Source organism: Canis lupus, chromosome 20, assembly GCF_048164855.1.
Source record: "Canis lupus baileyi chromosome 20, mCanLup2.hap1, whole genome shotgun sequence".
Lineage (NCBI taxonomy): Eukaryota > Metazoa > Chordata > Mammalia > Carnivora > Canidae > Canis > Canis lupus.
Window position 1 is genome coordinate 18,132,526 of NC_132857.1, and position 20,674 is coordinate 18,153,199.

At 35.0% G+C, this 20,674-nt stretch overlaps 1 long non-coding RNA gene across 3 annotated transcripts in view; it reads right to left on the minus strand.

Annotated features, from left to right (window-relative positions):
* Positions 1 to 2,053: 2,053 nt before the first annotated feature.
* The window catches only part of LOC140611701 (uncharacterized), a 57,023-nt gene continuing 38,402 nt past the window's right edge, over positions 2,054 to 20,674 (minus strand). For all 3 annotated transcript variants that reach the window (XR_012012846.1, XR_012012847.1, XR_012012845.1), the window contains 3 exons: positions 5,634 to 5,788; positions 3,921 to 4,022; positions 2,054 to 3,806 (listed from right to left, as the gene is read on the minus strand). This is a non-coding gene — a long non-coding RNA (uncharacterized lncRNA). The remainder of the gene's footprint in view (positions 3,807 to 3,920; positions 4,023 to 5,633; positions 5,789 to 20,674) is intronic.

Here is a 20,674-nt window from a genome sequence, read left to right on the forward strand (position 1 = left end):
TTGATAGACTATTGACTAATCAATACACATTATCCCCTGCTCACATTATGTCTTAGCACATGCATTTCACTTTTTCTCTAGATCTGTATAATGTAGCCATCAGGCATAAGGATTCTGGAGTTAAATAAGACTTGGGTTCACATTCTAGCTCTGAAACTTAATAGCTGTGTGGCAGCTGCCTCATGGCAGGAACTGAAGGTAATGCAGTTATGTGGTTATGTGGTTAAACCAATAAATAACTTTTACCCTAAGAGCCTAGACACAGTATATAACAGGAAACCAGAGTTTCCTTTTTAAAAAGAACCAGGTCCATTTCATTAAGATGAGTAATTTTAAATGCTGTATCCTGAACTTAAATATATACATATATAATATATACATACATACATTACTTAAACTTTTTTTCTAAAAGATACAGACTTGACATTTTAAGCTGTCAAGTGGTTTACAGAATTTTAGATATCACTAAAGACCTTCTACTTCACTTCTCATTATTTCAGAGCCAAGTGAGTACCCTAGGTGATGGTAATGGCCAAGAATATAACTTATTCCTTAGTTCTGATTACTACAGCAGCTCATTTTGCAATTCCATCTTCTGCCACTGATCCCAGATTTCTTCATTTGTTTTTAAAAAAGTAAATATCTGGAAAGTACAGGAGAGTAAGATTTTTTTCTTTATAAATTTGGCAAATAAAATATCAGGAAAGCCAAAGAAAAAAGTCTGTCAGAAATATTTTCTTCTCAATTTCATTGATGACATTTCTGTCAGGTTTTTGGAAAGGCCCTAACATGCAGATGTTAAATGCTTAGTCGGAATTGAAAACTCATGTCCATTTCTTGTGGTCAGGAGTGAATCAAGCAGTCTGTCTGCAGCTCTTGCCCCGATTTTTATGAAACTGACCATACTGAATTTTACATTAAGGAGATTGAGCTATAAATAAGGTTAGCATCACCAGTACTTTGCTGCAAAATAACTCCCAACATTGCTTTGTATAGCTCGACAAGAACCAGTTTTTAATGTCTGGTTCAGTTAGAGACTGATGTGGAAAAATAATCCATGGCTCTATAATGGGAAATAAAAATTACTGCTAATTGTATCAGACAGATTGCTGAAATCAGACAAGGACACTGTCTTAATATATTTCAAAAAGTGGCAAGTACACTGATTGCACATACGAAAACTCCTGAAAAAAGATCTAAAAAAGGAATAAATCACAGAATTCAAGGCTACACTTTAAGCAGTGCCATTCTTAATATCTACCTAGTGATTTCAACCAATATAGAGAGCAAAAAAAGTGCATGCCTCACTGTAGCGTTCTTTAGTCTGATGTAAAAGGCTCCAATGTTCTGCATGTGTTCAAACTTACTCTTATCCACTTTGAACATCCTTGGATGGAGAAGTTGATACTTTCCTTCTTTCCTGAACTTATTCACAATAAATGAATCCTTCAAGGGTAATTTTTCTATGATGATTCAGTCAGAACTCTCAACTTTTGCTTCTGTAACTATTTGTATAAAGTTAACCTCCATCAGGTCTAGTCAGAGACTGGCCATCTCAACATCTGCACTAGATATCATGGCAATTCATCCCATCTCTCTGGGCAACCTTGGGCTATGCTCTGCACCTTATCCTCACTCTTCAAGCATTCTGCTTCTTCAACACTGAGCGATCATTCTTTGGCTCTATCCGCCCTATCAGGCACCTAGGACTCTGTTAAAGGAAATTTTTTCAGAAATATCAGTTGTTTCTAGAAACTACCATGTATCAGAACTGTCCTGAATGTTCTCATTTTTCAATTTCCCACATAAAAATAAAATTTATACAAATGGTGCTACTACTAAGTTTAGTGGTGAAATAAAAAATAAATGATTAATTCTGCTTATATAGGTCAGGAAATTCTTCACTGAGAGAAAAGTGATCTTAATTTTGATGAGAAGATAATCCTGAGTCTTACATAGGAAAGAAAAAAGTCAAGAGAGAGGGAGAAAGTTGCTTTCTTTATGTATTATTATGTACCACTCCACAAAACTTCACTAACAGGTCTCAATTCATTGTCTTCTGGCATTTATCTGGACAAAATCACCTTAAGAAGAGATAACTGGAAGAAAGATCTTCCATAGATCTATGACAATGAGGGTAAAACATCATCTACCAGAAACACATTAAGTTGGCATTTCGAAAATGCAACAAGATGAACTGCGGGGTATATAATTTATTTAAATTCCAGAAAGTGTACAATCATCCAGTATTGCTGGTAGAAAGTTCTCTCCAAGAGTTGAAATATAAAAATCAGTGTGACATATATTAACTGATCATCATAAAGCTATGAGTAAAGAAGTAAAAATTTAATTCTAGACAGCCAACATTTTTATGGAGATAATAAGTACATACCTTGGATGCTTCAATAAAACATCTTTAAATTTTTTTTCAAATATGTTTTGATAAGGTAGATTTATGGACAACAATGTATAAAAGGTTTAATTCTAGAGTTGAAATGATAAGCATCGATATAATTATATTTTTTTCAATAAACATTTACAATCTAGTACTATAACTAATGAGGAATTAAAATTGATACTTGGCTCTTATGAATTTGAAATGAACATTTTAATGCAATCAATAAAAATATTTCATGGCTTGCATGTAGGAGGAGGAGAAAAAAATATATAATACATATATATATACACACAATATATACATTTCCATTAAATTCTTATAAATGGATCATTCTTCATATCTTAAAATACAGGTGAGTAGGAGACAAGAGTATAAAGATATTTCACTTGATGAATATTTCAAGTGAATTCATTTTCTTCAAGAAAATGAATGATAAAAAACCCCCAGATAATTATATAAATTCATTCAACCCACGCAACAAATATTATGGGTCAATTATCTTATATATTAGTTACGATTAAGTTTGGTTGTTAGAGAACTCCACCCTGCTCCAGCATACAAAAGAGCAATATAACTTTTTTACTTCTCTTTATAGAAAAGTTTGTGTAGGCATTCAGGAGTTGTATAGCACTTTTATGGCATGTTCCTCCAGGCACTTCTTCTGTTCTCTATCTCACCTCATCTTGTACCAAAACATATATATTTCTTATATAAATAGGTAGCTCCCTGTCCTCCATTGTGATGCTCTTTCCTGTTAAGGGCACATCTCTGTAGTTATCACTTCACTGTGTTTTTATCCCTTTGACACAAAATAGTTCCTAGGCCACATCCAGTTGCAAGGAAGAGTGGGAAACACAGTCATTTTTTTTTTCTCATCTGCCATGTGCAGAGATACTCTTCCTCCCAGGTTAATCTGCCTCACCAGGCTATTTGTGCAAAACACAGCAATCGATACAATCTTAGTAGTCCCTTCTGTCATGGAATTTGTAGTCAGTAAGTTGGAAAACATTTATATTATTGAACTCATACGATGTATTAGCTTCCAGGGACTGCTATACAAGTCATTACAAATTAGTGGCTTGAAACAACAAAAATTTATTTTCTCAGTCTGGGGGCCAGAAGTTCAAAATCAAGGCATCAGCAGGCCCACACTCCATTTATAGACTCAGGGGAAAAATCTGATCTTTGCCTTTTTCAGCTTCTGCTGGCAGTTGGCATTCCTTGGCTTGTGGTGATGTCCCTCTGCTCTGCCTCAGTCTTCACATCGATTTCCCATGTCTGTGCCTTTTCTTTTTCTGTCTGTCATAAATCTCCTTCTGCTTTTCTGAGGACATTCAAGATTAAATTTAGGGCCCACCAGGGTAATCTCAGCTCAAGGTGTTTAATTACACTGCAATGACACTTTTTCCTGGAATATTCAGAGGTTCCAGGGATTAGGATGTGCTCATATATTTAGGGGAAGTACTACATATGAAAACTTGGTACATATGAAAAAAAGCAATCACATTAAAAGTTTACTTACACTTCAAGCAAAAAGCTGCCCATTAAAATTCTTTTTCATGGGGAAATGTACACTTTTCCTGTGTCTCATGATATGCAGAAAGTAATTATATTGATGTTTCCCCTAAGATATATATATATATGTTAATAAATGAAAAATCATGAAAAAGTACATTTAGAATTTTAAAATATTTTACCATTTAATTATATAGCTTCCTTTCAATTTTCTTCAATAACTTCAAACTATAGGGAGTTACAAAGGAAAGACCATGGTTCTACAGCTGGGTGTAGAATGTAATGTGTTTACTTCCTTGGTCTCCCTCAAATGTATTCTCTGATTTATTAAGCATTATTTTGGGGAAGCTTCTGGCTTGCTAAACCTAGATATATTAGATCCTAGCACATAACAGGAAGTAATACATAGAGTGCATTCAACCAATAATGCTGATTATTTTTAGTTGAGAAAGAAAAACCTTGAATCTACTCAGTAAAGCAAAATAAATTAAAGCTATTTGGTGTTGAGACTAGGGAAGAATGGAAGAGGGAGAAAAGAGATATATGAAGCAAAAAATCCTAATTTGTTTGGTGAGGATAAGATGAAATTAAGAAAACCATAAGAATCTAAACAAAAATTCTCATTTTATAAGCAAATGAGACAAATGATTCATATAACAGAATACTGACATGGTGTTTTATTTCAAATTGCCCTTCATGTGGTAGGTACTATTATATAATAGTATAGTAATCATATTATATGAGGGTAAAAGGGGAAAAAAAGAACAAATGCATTTTTAAATAATAATTCTATAATTTTATATAAATTACTTTGTTAGATTTAATATTATAAACTTTATATGATGTTATGTAAAGTATAAGAAATGCAGACCATTATATAAAAAATAAGAGCTATACTCAATTCAACTAATTATTAACATTTTTAAACTAAGGTTGAGAGTGAATTTCTTTAGATCTATATACCATAAATTTAACCTGCCATGACAGCAGATTCTGAAGTTAAATTATTCTTCATGGGAATGGTCAGGTTATGAGTTGGTGAACTCATCCTTGGACAGAAAAGAAATGACTGATAACATATTGGGGTAATTGTAATGGAGATTTGTAACAAATATAAGATTCTATGATTCTTAGAAAATAGATGTAAATGTATAAAGTATGCAGAATTTGCCTTGGACTAAAAATAATATATACATTTGAAATGAAATTTTTTTGAGAGAGAGCGAGAGCATGCAAGCAGGAAGGGCAAAGGGAGAGGGAACACCTTGCATTTTTTAAAGATTTATTTATTTATTTGAGAAAGAGAAAGAAAGATAGTATGCAGTAGGGAGGGACAGAGAGAAAGGAGAGACAGACCCAAGCAGACTCTGCACTGAACAGGGAGCCTGATGTGGGGCTCGGTCTTAGAACCCTGACATCATAATCTGAGTCGAAATCAAGAGTCAGAAGCTTAACAGACTGAGCCACCCAAGCACCCTTCAAAATGAGTAATTTAAACCAAAGGATAATGAAGAAAATCTTTGTGGAACACTAATACCTCTGTTATCTGCAGGTGTAGGATGCTGTAGGTTATTCCATCTGATACAACCCAAGAATTCTACACTACGTCTCCACTGTTGTATTCAGGGAATATTAGATACATTTAATGATCTAATTTAAAGTTAACTTGAAAGGTGCATATTCTGTATGAACTTATAGTAGGCTTATGAATGTTAAATACCTAGAAATATCCATTGTTTAAGAATATCAGCCACTTCATGACCTCCATAGGGTAATTAAGGTTTGACTGTAGTTTTATAACTCTTTATCTGTAAAAGGTTTTGCTTTTGACAGGTCCTTTAACAGTCATGTGGAATGCAGCTGTTGAATACATAACTGAAACAGAGATATGGGATATAAATAAAACTCAGAGTAACTTTCCAAAATGCAAATCACTGATATCCTACAGCTACCATGGAATAAAAATCCTAGCAAGAAAGTTGCACAGGAAGTTTCAGAAAGAAAATTTAAAAAACAGATTTGCTCTCTTTCTGTCTGTTTCTCTGTTAGTGATTTTCCAGATACAATGTAGAGGTTCTGGTTTGAAATAGCCTTAGGCACGACTTCAGAGAGGTTTTATTTCATAAAAAGCACACTATTTCTATTAAAATCCACACTGAAAGATAAAGAATATGTCATTCGTTCAAGGGAGCAACACTCATAAATCCTAGTAACATAAACAATTCTAAAATAAAATCAATTGAAATACAGAACCATTTGGGGGCTGCTTTTATATATATTTTTGAGAAGTCAAAGATTTCTTCTAAAATAGGACTGCATTTTCAGCCTACACAATATCTCACAGCAGTAACACCTGTTATTAATCTTTACTTTCTCAAAGTGATGTGTAAAGCATAAAGTCATCTGAATGACCCACTAAGGCACCCTCAGAAGTTTTGTGATAACATAAGTAGACCAATAAATGATTGTCCATGTGAAAGAGTAATGAACATCTCTTCATCAAGCTGCTTCATCTCTGTAATTTTTCAGACTCTGAAAATGGAATGTAATTTATAATTCTATGTATTTCATTGCTTCAGATTTTCATTTTTCTCTAATCACAGCTATGAAAGTAGAATTCTGAGGTTCCTTCTCAGTTTTTCTCTTAACCAAATAAATGAACGCATAAATAAACACTGCTAAAACTTTCGTATGTTTGGTGTCCCCAAAGAGCAAAATGGTTGGCTTGGAATTAAAGAGAAATGTAATGTTTTTTGATATGTTGAATGATAATTAAAAGATTGTATACAACAGTACACGGTGTGGTAAAACACACACACACACACACACACACACACACAAAGTAGCTATTTTCTTTCTTTCTTTCTTTCTTTTTTTTTTTGAAAGTAGTATTTTCAATATCGACATTTTCCCTTGGGTTTTGCATTTAGCAAAGAGAAATCCTTTGTGGATGTTTTGAAGGGTTTTTTAAAAGATTTTTTTAAAATTTATTTGAGAGACACAGAGTGTGAGAGAGATCACAAGCGGGATGAGGGGCAGAGGGAGAAGCAGACTCCTGCTGAGCAGGGAGCCTGATGCAGGATTCGATCCTGGAACTCCAGGATTATGGCCTGAGCCAAAGGCAGATGTTTAACTGACTGAGCCATCCAGGTGCCCTGGATGAGAGAGAAATATGTTTCTTCAGCCTCCAACTGGCATGTCTATTCATTCCTTACAAATAACACGAAGCCTAGAGATTGCTGTAGTCAATATATGAACTGGGAAACTTTCCAATGTTGGGGTTTCTTCATCAAGCAATCACCATCTTCTCCCTCTACTTTTTGCAGAATAAGTACCAACACTGCAGGAATTTAACAGAATTCCACAGCTGGAAATAAACAGAATGATTTGACAGTTGTGACTCGTATTTTTGGAAGGAAAAGATTTTATGGCTTTTCATTAGAAGGTAGACTAAAGTTTAAAGCTTAAAGAAACTGTAGTTACTTTGGTTGGGGCATTATTGACTGGACATATGACATGAGGCTTTGTTCTTCCTCACCCTGTGGCCATGCAGAGGGGTTGGGGGCTAACTGTAGGTAGCTAAATCCTTGAGTGGAAGTGGGAATTGTTTTCCTATCAGGTAGTCATTTGGCAAATATGCTGAAATTACTACAGTCCCTTACTTTAAAGGGACAATGTCACATCTTAAACTGAATAACGAGTTTGATTTCCACTATCTAAAAAAGTATTTAAATAAATGTCTAATTTTTTGTAATATAACCATAAAATGTGGTTTATCTAATATTCATAAAATGATATTAAACACAATATCCCAAAAAATAACTTGCAAGTGTATATTTTAGTAAGAAGTGTGCACAAGTATATAACAGATAAAATGTACTTAAAAAACATAAAGGACAATAGAACATCTCTTTTTTAAAGATTTTATTGATTTATTCATGAGAGACACACAGAGAGAGAGAGAGAGAGAGAGAGAGAGGCAGAGACACAGGAGGAGGGAGAAGCAGGCTCCATGCAGGAAGCCTGACGTGGGACTCGATCCCAGGACTCCAGGATCACGCCCTGGGCCGAAGGCAGTGCTAAACCGATGAGCCACCCGGGCTGCCCTAGAACATGTTTTAAAATTAAGATTTGAAGCAATATGTTACTAAGGCCCAAAATACTTGGGGAATGTACAAGTTTCTAAAATTATAAGTAGAAACTAACTTAATCTAAATATAGGAAACTCCAGTACACTTGCTTTGATCTAGCATCTCTGTCTTAGCTATGACTGAATAATCCTTTAATTGGTCCACTCTTTAGCTGATAAATATATACAATGACTGAATTATATTAAATGATCTTAAAGTTTCCTTCTATCTCTAAAATGTGAGTTTTAAGTCAATAAAAATAAAATATAATTTAAAATACAACTGTTCACTATTTGAGCAATTTATACAGCAAGCTAAATACATGAAAATTTTCACAGAGATTACAGAAACATCTCAATACCACCACAGATTGTCATCATCAGTCCAATTATTTATTTATTCTGCCCAGACACTTGGTAATATAGGAGGAATCCTATAATTCAATCAGTAGACATCTTATAAATAATTATAAGCAGTGTAGAATGGTTACACTATACAGTGATACAGTAGAGGCAGTTTAGTGATTAAGAACACAGACTCTGGATTCTTTCAGTCCCTGTATCTGTTAGCTACTGAGTATGATTTTGATCAAGTTACTGTACTTCTCCAAACCTCTGTTTCCCTAAAGAAAGACAATAATGAAGATTAACGGAGATATTGCATTATATTGTTCTTAGTAAAACTCAGTGTCTACTGAGCTCAATCACGCTCTTAGATGTGCTACTGGAACACAGAAGTAAAAAAGTTAATTCATGTCTGGTTAACTCCAGGAAGTGTAGGTCAAAGGAAATGTGATATTTGCTCCCGGTTTGAAAGAAATAGAGTTGAGGGATCCCTGGGTGGCGCAGCGGTTTAGCGCCTGCCTTTGGCCCAGGGCGTGATCCTGGAGACCCGGGATCGAATCCCACGTCGGGCTCCCGGTGCATGGAGCCTGCTTCTCCCTCTGCCTGTGTCTCTGCCTTTCTCTCTCTCTCGTGTGACTGTAATAAATAAATTAAAAAAAAAAAAAGAAAGAAATAGAGTTGTAAAGACTGGAGGCAAGGGAAACACATTCTAGAGAGAAGAAAAAATATGCACAGTCATTGAGTTGATAAGAAGTATGGCAAATTAAAGGAATGCAAATAGTTTCCTGGCTGAAGAAGTATGTGAGTGTATGTGTGTACTCATGCACATACAAATGCACACATGTGTACAAGTGTCCATGTATGCTGATATAAGGAGAGATTGGGAATTGAGTAGAGCTAATGCTTAAACAATACATGTGAAATGCCATGAGATGGATTGTGTGCATAGGATTTGGAGCTTAGTCCTTCAGTGAAATACCCAAGGGTTTTTTTTTTCCCCCCCCCAAGGGTCTTAATAAGATAGTATAAATAGACTTACTGATGTAGAAAGGTCATGTTCAAAGAAGTATGGCAAATCAATGGATGAAATGAGACTGATAACAGTGAGGCACCAGTTAGGGTCATCCCAGGCAAGAGTTGATAAAAACAAAAAATAAGGAGAAACTGAAAATGGAAGGAAGAGATACAGATTTGAGAGAAAGATCTAGGCAGAAAGGTACATGTATTAGTGCAGGTTCTACAGAGAAACAGAACTGATAGGATGTGTGTGCATCCTAATATACCTAATATATATACCATATATATATAAAGTTATTTTAAGGGCTCTAATATACTATATATATATATATATATATATATATATATATATATATATATAAGGGAATTGGTTCATGTGGTTATGGAGTCTGAAAAGTCTAAAATCTGCAGGGTGGACCAGTGGGCTGGAGAAACAAAAAGCCTACGCTGCAGTACAAGTCCAAAAGCTACCTGCCGACAAAATTATCCCTTGCTTGTGGAGGTCAGATATTTGTTCTGTTCAGGCCTTCAACTAATTGGATGAGGTTCATCCATATTATAGAAGGTAATCTGTTTAGTCAAAGTCCACCAATTTAAATATTAATCTCTTCCAAAAACACTGTCACAGAAACACCCAGAATAACATTTGACCACATACCTGGCACCATGACTTACATAAAATTAACTACCACAGGTATGTAATGAAGAATGAGGAAAGCAAGAAGCTGAGGATAAATAAGTTTTTCCCCTTGGTGCAGAAGGTAGCATTATCAGAAGTAAGAGAAAAAAAGAGGAGATAGACTGTGAATGGAAGAGATAGAGCTGAATAATTTTTTTAAGGATTTTATTAATCACACACACACACACACACACACACACACAGAGGCAGAGACAGATGCAGAGGCAGAGGGAGAAGCAGGTTCCCCATGGGGAGCCTGATGTGTGACTTGATCCCGGGACCGCAGGATCACACGCTGAGCTGAAGGCAGATGCTCAACTGCTGAGCCACCCAGGCCTTCCTGAGCTGATTAATTTTTGATAAGTAGGTAGAATTTGAAGTAACTGGGTAATTAACGTGAAGATGTTTCTTAAAAGATATGAAAAAAAAAAGAAAAAAAAGAAAAAAAAAGAAGATATGAAGTATGAGTCTGAAGCTCAGGATCAGAATACTCAGAAATCACTGGCCTATCTGACTAGATAATACATGAAGGTAGGGATTTTCAAACCTAAAGTTCATGAAGAATCATCTGTGAAGTAATTTAAAAAATAGATGTTGGTCTCCACCCCAAAAATACATGGACTCAGAAGCTTCAGAACTGGATAGGGGAACCCGCAAAAATATACATCAGTAAGTCGGAAAGGAGTAAAGCTGTAAAAGCCAAAGAAAAATAATTTTAAGGAGAATTGGATCAACAGTGTCAAACGGAACAATGATGTTAGTAAAGATAAGGAATGCAAAAATAAAAGATATTCAACTTAGTTTTCCTCAATTAAAACCTATGTGATCTACTGATAGCAAAAGGAATGTTCAAGTTTTAGAAGTAGTAAGCTCCATTTGTAGTGCTCAGTCCCACTTACAGGGTTCCAGAGCCAAAAGCAGCTGTTTCATTAGATGGCAGCTTGCCAGGACATTTTTTCTTCCACTGGGCTAGGATGCAAGACAGGCACAAAACAAGATACAAATTCAAAGAAAAAGACTAAATAAAATAAATGATATCATAGACATTGGCTGGACCTTGATGTTTTGAAACCAGCAGGATGACATGCAAAAGTCACTATATATATATCTTCCAGCTGGAAAACATTTCTAACTAAAGAAGAGGCCAGAGAATTTTCAAAAAGAATTGTTGAGACTATGAATTGTAAAAGGAATATAACAAATCCTACCTCAATGTCACTACAACAAATGTCAAGTTTTATCTCAAAAAAGCCCTGTGTTCATCTTAACTCATACTGAAGTTTGCATGAGCGCCAAGTTCTAAAAGAAGATGCTATAGAACCACAGCTAGAATCAAAACGTCTTTTAAAGCTTATGTCCATGTAACTAAACCTCTCAAAACAGCTAACTCAGAAAACAGACCTTTGTTCACCCCCCCCCCCCCCACCGCAGACCCCATAGGGGAACAATCATTCATAACATTTTGTAATCATCCAGGTAGGCCAGTAGTGAAGTGCTTCAGTTGGGAAATGAGTGAGAATTCCCTGGAACTGAACACAAATTTGGGCCCTAATATACCAGGTTCTAACTCACTGAGGTAACCAATACATTCAAAAATTACTGACAGTAAACTATTCAAGCTATAGTGTGTGTGTATGTGTGTGTGTGTGTATGTGTGTGTGTGTAAAATACTATTATTAAAATTTAGAAAATTTTTAATTTGCTAACTTCAGTACATATATTATCACAGGTGTATATATTGAGAAATATCTTGCTTGAAAAATGAGCGAGGATAACCAATCCTATTTCCATCTTTTGTAATAATTCATTATACTCAAAACATTTGTTGGTTTGGAAGATCAACTGAAACAAAATGTAATAATTAATAATAGATTAAGGACAAAACTTAGCTGTTTTTAATACCTAAGATTACCATAACTGCCAATATTTTCCATTGTATTAGTCAAATTCAATAGTCTTGGAAAGCATTATTAGCCTACCATTTCAGTATTTCCCTCAGCCCAAAGTCTATTTTTTTTCCAATTCAATTCTTCTACTAAATGCTAGAGGTCTTACTGCTAAATTGTACACCAGGAGTTTAATCAAACAAGCAACATTCAGGTTTCCATTTGAAAACCAAAATCTTGTCTCACATCCTGAGTCTCGTCCTCCCAGTACCACAATTATGCCATTCACATTCTATATTCTCATAAAATCACTAAGAATAAGACCCATACCAATGGGTACACCCCAACACAGTCTGTCTGTATTACTCCCTGCTGATTCTCATAATTACAACCCACCAGATTGCTACTGCAGATTAAAACTGAAAGCAAAGGGGCTTGAGTGTCTAATTCAAATTTTCTTAATTCACAGAGGCAGAATTGGAGAACTGGAGAAAGAAGTAACTTAACCAACATCCTACAACCAGTGAAAGATAGAATCAGGACTTGAACTCAGATATGCTCCTTTTTTATTATGTCAGGATACTTAGAATAGTTTTCAAAGCAATTTATTTTTTTAATTATTTATTTATTCATGAGAGAGAGAGAGAGAGAGGCAGAGACACAGGCAGAGGAAGAAGCAGGATCCCTGCAAGGAGCCCTATGTGGAACTTGATCCTGGATCCTGGGATCAGGCCTTGAGCCAAAGGCAGACGCTCAACCGCGAGCCACCCAGGCATCCCTCAAAGCAATTTATAAGTTGAGAGCTCCTCCATGTCTGACAAGTCCACATTGCCGCAACTAGTCTATATTTTTTTCCTTCCTGTGCCTTTCCTTAGCATCTGCCTTTTCATTTGGTCCCTCTGGCAGATCCGTTCTCCATCTTTTCATTGTGATTTATTTGTTCCTTGGTATGTCTGAACATGTTTACATTTCTATACTGAACTTCAACCCTGAAGTTGTCAAGAAAAAGTGTTTTGGCTGGCTCTTCTCCCAAGGGCAGATCAGATCTATAAGGGTCTGAACTTAGTTATACTCTGGAGTAACCCTAGTCTCTAGGAAAAGCATATATCCTATCATAGTCTTTGGGATATGAAAATCTTAGTGGTATAATGGAAAGATCTGAGAAAATTGAGAATTTATAATAGATTTTATATATTTCACCTTATTCCAAACAGGAGAACCATGTTATATTTAAAGTGTTACTATATAAAATAGTTGTTCATTTCTTTATATTAATGTATATTACATATTAGCAGTTATTTGTGTTGCTCTGACAGATGTTCTTCTGATCCTAAAACTTTAAGAAAGTGAATATGAGATAAGCAGTTGCTCATTTCATAAATCCCAGAAAAAAATTTATGTACAGGACAGAGTTCTGTTGAGGTGCAAGAGACAACAGAAACACATACATGGGGGTGCCTGCATGGCTCAGTTGGATAAGTATCTGCCTTTGGCTTAGGTCACGACCTCAGGGGCCTGGGATTGAACCCCATGTCAGTATCCCTGCTCACTGGGGAATCTGCTTCTCCCTCTTCCTCTGCTACTCCCCCTGCCTATGTTCTCTCTCTCTCTCTCTCAAATAAATAAATAAAATCTTAAACACACACACACACACACACACACACATTATGATTCTTCCAGATACAAAAAATAAGAAATAACATACCTTTATGTGATTCAATCATAAAGGCCTTTGTGTTAATTTTATATCAACCAGCCAGAAATAGCCAAAGTATTTTCACTAAATTCCTAATTTTAATTATTGAATAATTAAAACTTTGTAAACTGAGGTTCATGTCTTTACACTATTTTATTCCTGTATCTATTTAGGAAATAATAAGTGACAGACTACTGAATGTCCGAGAACCCTACATTACCTACAGCTGACCAAAGATAGGAAATCTGTTAAGGTGCTCTACTAGATCAAGATTGCTGAGATTAAAATAAATATTTTTTTAAGAGGGTAGGTCTTTACATTCAATAAAATCCCACTTATAAAATTTTATTCATTCAAGATTCTCATGGGATCGTTTCATGTGTAAATCCATCACACTTTCACTAGATACCTGATGAGAGGAGAAAAACTGTACCAGCAAAAAGAGGCCATTGTACAACCTGGAAAGCTGTTTTTCACTGGCTTTGATTGATGGTGACAGTTCAAATCTACCTCAGTCTCTCTCATCACATTCTTAATGCTAAAGAACTGCTTACTATGTTCCTTCAACCCAGCTATACTGAATTTATCGGTATGGACACAGGGCAAGCAGGAAAAAGAAAAGACTAGCAGTCTTGGAAAAATGTAAAGAGTACAATTGCATACACAGCTTTAACAAGCACAGAAAAATATTTCTATTTATCTGACAGGTGGAAGCCCACACTGAGCAAGATAGACATACAGATAAAGAAGACTAACCACAACAGGGCTGTGTGGGAAATGCACTTAGGGTGGTCATCCAATGGTCTTCCATGGTCAAATATAAAAGTAAGCCCAATACATGATCAGTGGTGGCCTTGATCCCTGACTTTCTCTAGTGAGACGTTCCCTGAGACCTTAGTCTACTGGCATTCAAAACTTTGCTTTTGAAAGTAAATTACCACTTAAATGAAAACATCAAAGAAGCATTAGTATGACAGAGGGAAAAGACCCATTATGTCATCCAGTTCACTTCCTTGCCAGTAATGAATTCTGCCCTCAATTCTCTTTTCTAAGAGTTAGTCTAGCCCTATTTTTAAAGACTCAAAGATGGGCATCCATCCTCTCCCTAAGAGAATATTTGTTCCACATTTTAATAGATTTCACAATTAGGAAACTTTCCCTGAAAGTCTGTCCAATTTTTCTTTGCTTAATTTCTTTCCTTGGCATTTAGTAATGGCTAAGAGTTCTGAAAATCATTCAAAGGCAGTTGATCTGGAAAAGTGTAGCTGCAAATATTCATGATGCCTGTCAAATAGTGAGAGCTTTAGAAATTGGTGGAAGTATGCCTATCATAGACATCTGAATCACTTTGATTTCCTCTATGAATTCCATTTATATGTTTGCTTTATGACATATGATTTATATTACCATGAATTTAAGTCAGCAGAAATCATCCGAAACCTTCAATGGCATATTTTTTTAGCTTAACAGAAATCAACACAGGTCACAGAATACCACTAGAGAAAAGATCAGTTACTTGTAGAGAACTTCACCAAGGCTGTGGTCCTGATTTTTTCCAATATGGTAGGCCAAGCCTGGTTAAGAGCATCAAAGGCATAAGTTTCTCAAAGGAATAATTTCCTCCTCAAAAAAGCTCCAAATGCCCAATTCAAGGAAATCAAATTTGGTCATCCAATGAGAAAAAAATACATATATTTTGAAGAAGCAGCTAACTTATCTCTATTTTCTTAGATTTTATCTCCTCAAGCCTTTAATTTCTCATACCTTGCAACAAACTAAAGACAATAATAACAGCGAAAACTGAAAACAAATAAACAAAAAGACATAGTTTAAACAAGCATTTCTGGTAATTTCTAAAACTATACAATTCATAGAATATAAATTGCAGATCAAGTTTTATATTTTACATTGCTTTAGTTTATTTTTTGACAAATACTCATCTAGTAATAGGAAACATATCCAATACATTAAGCTATGTAGTATCTTTATCTAGAGAGCATATGCTTACTTTCCAAATTAGGATTTTTTCTAAACAGTGTGATTTGATATAAAATATGTTTTAACCAAAACTCAAGTTCTTAATTTAAATATTCCTTTGGATTCATGTACATAAAACAAGTTTTAATGCAACTTTGAGTAGTTCCCTTGTAAAACATCTAAAACATAATGGAACTTTCATTAACAGCAATATCAGGATCTGTAGTTTTCTCTTCCAAATATATGATGAAGTCTATTCATAATGACTTCAGATACCAAGAATTTTTCTTTATCCTTTGGTGGCCTTTATTATCACCTTTCTGCTGTTTGTCAATAGCTTTTTCTAGTCTCATAGAATCCCTACAAATAAGAGATTAATACCGGTGAAATATTTCATGCTCTTAAGAATGCTAATATGCAAACAGTATCGAGTTATACTGTTGTTGTTGCTAGAGATGGCAGGTCACTGTGCAAACTAGAAAGAGATTCTTTCCTGTGGCACAAATGGGAAACATTGAAAAGAGTTGCCCCCTCTGAGCATGTCAATTAGGGAAAGTATATTTTCTTTTCTTCGGACCTAAGGCAGTTTCCCAGACTGGATAGAGGCGGGACACAGAGCGTGGCAAGGAGAATGCTCCCTGGGTTTTAGCAATCATGCTTGTCTGGCTAAGTGCCCCTATGTAAAACACAGGAGAAACTACCATATTCAGTGACTCTGGATTCTGCATGTCATTACCTGGGCTACCAGTCAATATGATGATAGACAATAAGGAAATGCCTACCAAAGACCTCCAGTTCCCATATTACTTGGACCCTGTTTTCTAAAATAAGATCTAGTTTCATTCACTGTGACTTGAAAAATGTGATATTTAAACTAAAATAAGCAGAAACAACCCCTTCTTGGAGAGGCTTTCATCAGCATGAAATACTAAAGAAAAAAAATTAGAGAGTTAGGCAGATCTAGAATCATGTTTTAGTATCTACTGGTGGTATCACTAGTCAAATTATTTAAACTCTCAAACTTCCCTGATCCATATAATGGAGGTAATAATGGCTGACGGGAAGACTAAATGAAATAACCATGAAATGCTTATTAAATAGTCTATAGAAAATAGTTGCATACAGTATCTGGCTTTAATTCTACATGGAAAGAAGACAGGGATATATAATAATCTGGCACAGTAAGTTGGCTGTTCCTTTCATTAAAGCTTGATTCTGTGTATGAGTTAGTGTGTGGTTGCTATGGAAATCGCCGAATAGTAAAGGTGATTACTTTAACAAATTCTTCTGTAGCATATTCACTGCAAAATACTTCTGTTTCTGAGTAGCCTGAGGTATGTGGTTTCTTTTGGAACATTCTCTAAGAAGTTTGTCCTTAAGTATTTGAATTCTTTCTCCCTTCTCCTCAATCCCCATATGGGATATGATATTTATGAGTAAAAAAATAAATAAGATACCCTTAGAAATTTACTGAAAAGACTAAACAAACTTTGTCGTTTTATATGCATGTTTAATTCTGGACAAACTGCCTATTACCTTGATCCTGTTTCTTACATATTTTGCAACAGTTTAACATTCTATGACTTCTTAGCCAACTCTGTACAGAGAACTTTAAGTGGAGGGGGTTGAAATGGGTAAACACCCTAGGATAACTATTTTCTGGAGGAAACTGGTCTAGCTGAATACACAATACTAGATAGGCATTTCTGTCTTCCTTTTATGATTTAGTTTTATTGCTACCTTTCAAATAAGACACTTGTTCTTTAAAATGGAAATTATGATATTGTTATTGTATAAACATTTATACAATTGAACAGCATTTAAAGGGCTTCATGGGAAAATAACTATATTAACCTAATATCATATATTTAACAAATATGTCTGTTTAAATGCTTCATATATCCTTACATTAAATAGTTTAATTATTTAAAAAAATCTAATAGAGGAAAACCCTATGGTAAGGCTGGCCTTGGGGTTAGATTAGCAATAGGAGGATCCTGAGAAAGCTATAAGGAAAGAGAAGCATTTTATTACCTAAATTTCTTGTCCTGTAACAATCGGTTCTGCTATATGGCAGTCATTATGTTCTAAGCATTATAAATGATCATATCTAAAGTTAGCATTCATGAAGACTCACTTTTCCTAATGCTTTACTTTAAAATTACAAGAAAATCTAGATATTATTGTTATTCTCTAGGAGCCTTTCAAATTATGTCAATGTAATTAGACTATGGAACTTTAGTAGACAATTATAGTACATGTTTAATAGTCTCATCCAAGATCCATTATCCTCAGGATCCTAAAAGAAATTGTATAATTCCCAGATAAAAAAGAATAATGAAACTTGGGTTAATTTCATTCACTCACTCGACAATATTTATGGAGTGTCTACTCACATTGCACTGTGACATAGTGCTGGAGGTACATGTTAAGCAAAATAATCATGCTGAGTTCTTGTTCTTATGGAGCTTTTGATCAATCAGGGAGATGTTCATTAATTACATGATCACACAGAAATGTAAAATTGCAACTGTGTGAAATACTCTGAGGGAATGCTATGCTATAGAGCCCAATGAGTCTGCACAAAGGGGTTTTAGCATAGTGTGGTCAAAAAAGGGCTCAGTAAAAAAAATTAACACTGGACTAATATCTGAAGTAACCAGAAGAAGGAAAGGAAATTAGGGCTCTCCTGTCCAAAAGCCTTGAGGAGAGAAAAGTATAAGGAACTCAAAAAAACACAGTGCGACAAATCCTAGAGAGCAGAGCTTTAGAAAAAAGGTTAAGGTTTTGGTATTCAACCTGAAAGAGATAGAAAGACACTGGGATTTTTAAAGCAGCAGAAACATTATTAGATTTGTGTTTGAAAAAGTAATTCTGACTGCAAAGTGGAGAATGGATTAGAGATAGAGAAAGTAGAGGCTAATGCAGCAATGCAGAGGAGAGACAACCAAGCTTTAGTCTGCACACATCTCCATAAGAACTCTTTTTAAGGTCATGGGTGACCCCACATTGACTAATCACATACTCAAGTATCACTAACTTTATCTAACTGCCTAGCAGCATTTGATATTGATAACTCCCTTCTTTTTAAAATATTTTTCTGCCAATGCTTTATTTTCCTCCTCCTCAGTCTCCTTGACTGGTTCTTCCTAGCCCCCTAGCAAGCTGCAATACTCCTGAGCTTTTTCCATGGACTATTCTCTCTATACTTCCTTCCTGGGTGATCACATCTAATCCCATGACTTTAAATATATCTACATGGTGACAACCTGTAAACTTATACCTTCATTTCTAACCTTATGTACTGAATTTTTATTATCTGTCAACATGCCTTTAATCTGGCCTCCACTGCTGACACCCTGTTTTAGACCATCACAAATAACTTTTTTACATTGTCTCTTGGCCTTTACCCAAGCCTCCTAAAATATAAACCAAATAATGCCACTCTTGCTCAATCCCTCTGAAGTCTTTCAGTCTTAAGAGTAAAATCCAAAATTTTTCTCATGATCTACAAAGTCCTAAATGATCTGAAATCTACTGTCCTTCTACCCTTTCTTTTCTTCCACCCTTTCTATTCTCTTTCTTGCAGACTTCATTCCAGCTGGCTTCCTTGCTGGTCCTAAAAATGCACTGAAAGCTCAGGGATCAATCCTTTACTATTTGCCCTACTTAGAAAGCACTCTCTGCCCAATATTAGAAGGCCAACTCCCAGAGTTCTCTCAGGTCTTTCCTCAAATATGTCTACAGGTAAACATTTTTGTCACCCTCTATAAAATAATACCCAATTTGAATCACTCCTTTTTACTCCTACTGGCTTTGTTTTTCTTCATGAAATTTATCACATAATTTCTCTACATAGAATTTATACCTCACATTTATATGTACCTATTAGTTTATTGTAAGCCAACCTCTCCAAAGACTTTGAGTTCTGTGAGACCTGGAAGTTTGTTCTGGTTATTACTTTATGAGACAATGTACATGGTAGGGATCCAATAAACACCTGTTGAATAATAAATAAATTCATAAAATTAGATTAAAAGTAAATTAGATGCTGAGAATTTGAACTAAAGTGACTTACATACAGTGGACATTCAAAAATCACGGTTATCAATAATTATTCACATATATTATTATATTTATCCTCAGAAATCCCCAAGAGGTAAAAACTGTTAGTCGTATTAGGCAGATAAGAATATTGAGGGTCAAAAAAAAATCGGAATTTTGCCCAAGATTCCACAGTCAGTACATGTTTGAATAAGAAGTCTAATCTAAGTCTTGTAATTCCTTTTCACTGTCTCCTATAAACAACCTGGGTATTGCAAACACAGTTTATCTTTGTATATTCAGGTAGTTACTTGAAAGAAAAAAGAAAGGAAAGAAAGAAAGAAAGAAAGAAAGAAAGAAAGAAAGAAAGAAAGAAAAGAAGAAAGAAAGAAAGAAAGAGAAAGAAAGAAAGAAAGAAAGAAAGAAAGAAAGAAAGAAAGAAAGAAAAGGAAGGAAGGAAGGAAGGAAGGAAGGAAGGAAGGAAGGAAGGAAGAAAGAAAGAAAGAAAGAAAGAAAGAAAGAAAGAAAGAAAGAGAAGGAAGGAAGGAAGGAAGGAAGGAAGGAAGGAAGGAAGGAAGGAAGAAAGAAAGAAAGAAAGAAAGAAAGAAAGAAAGAAAGAAAGAAAGAGAGAGAGAGAGAAAGAAAGAAAGAAAGAAAGAAAGAGAGAGAGAAAGAAAGAAAGAAAGAAAGAAAGAAAGAAAGAAAGAAAAAAGAAAAGAAAGAAAGAAGAAAGAAAGAAAGAAAGAAAGAAAGAAAAAGAAAGAAAGAAAGAAAGAAAGAAAGAAAGAAAGAAAGAAAGAAAGAAAGAAAGAAAGAAAGAAAGAAAGAAAAGAAAGAAAGAAAGAAACCTTGGCACAAAAATAAGGTAACAGCTTGTGGAATACGATAGGGAAAAAGAGTCAGAAAAAAGTACATGTCAAACTCTGGCTCAGGCAATAACCCAGGTTATGACCTTAAACACACTCTTCACCTCTCAACTTTAATATTT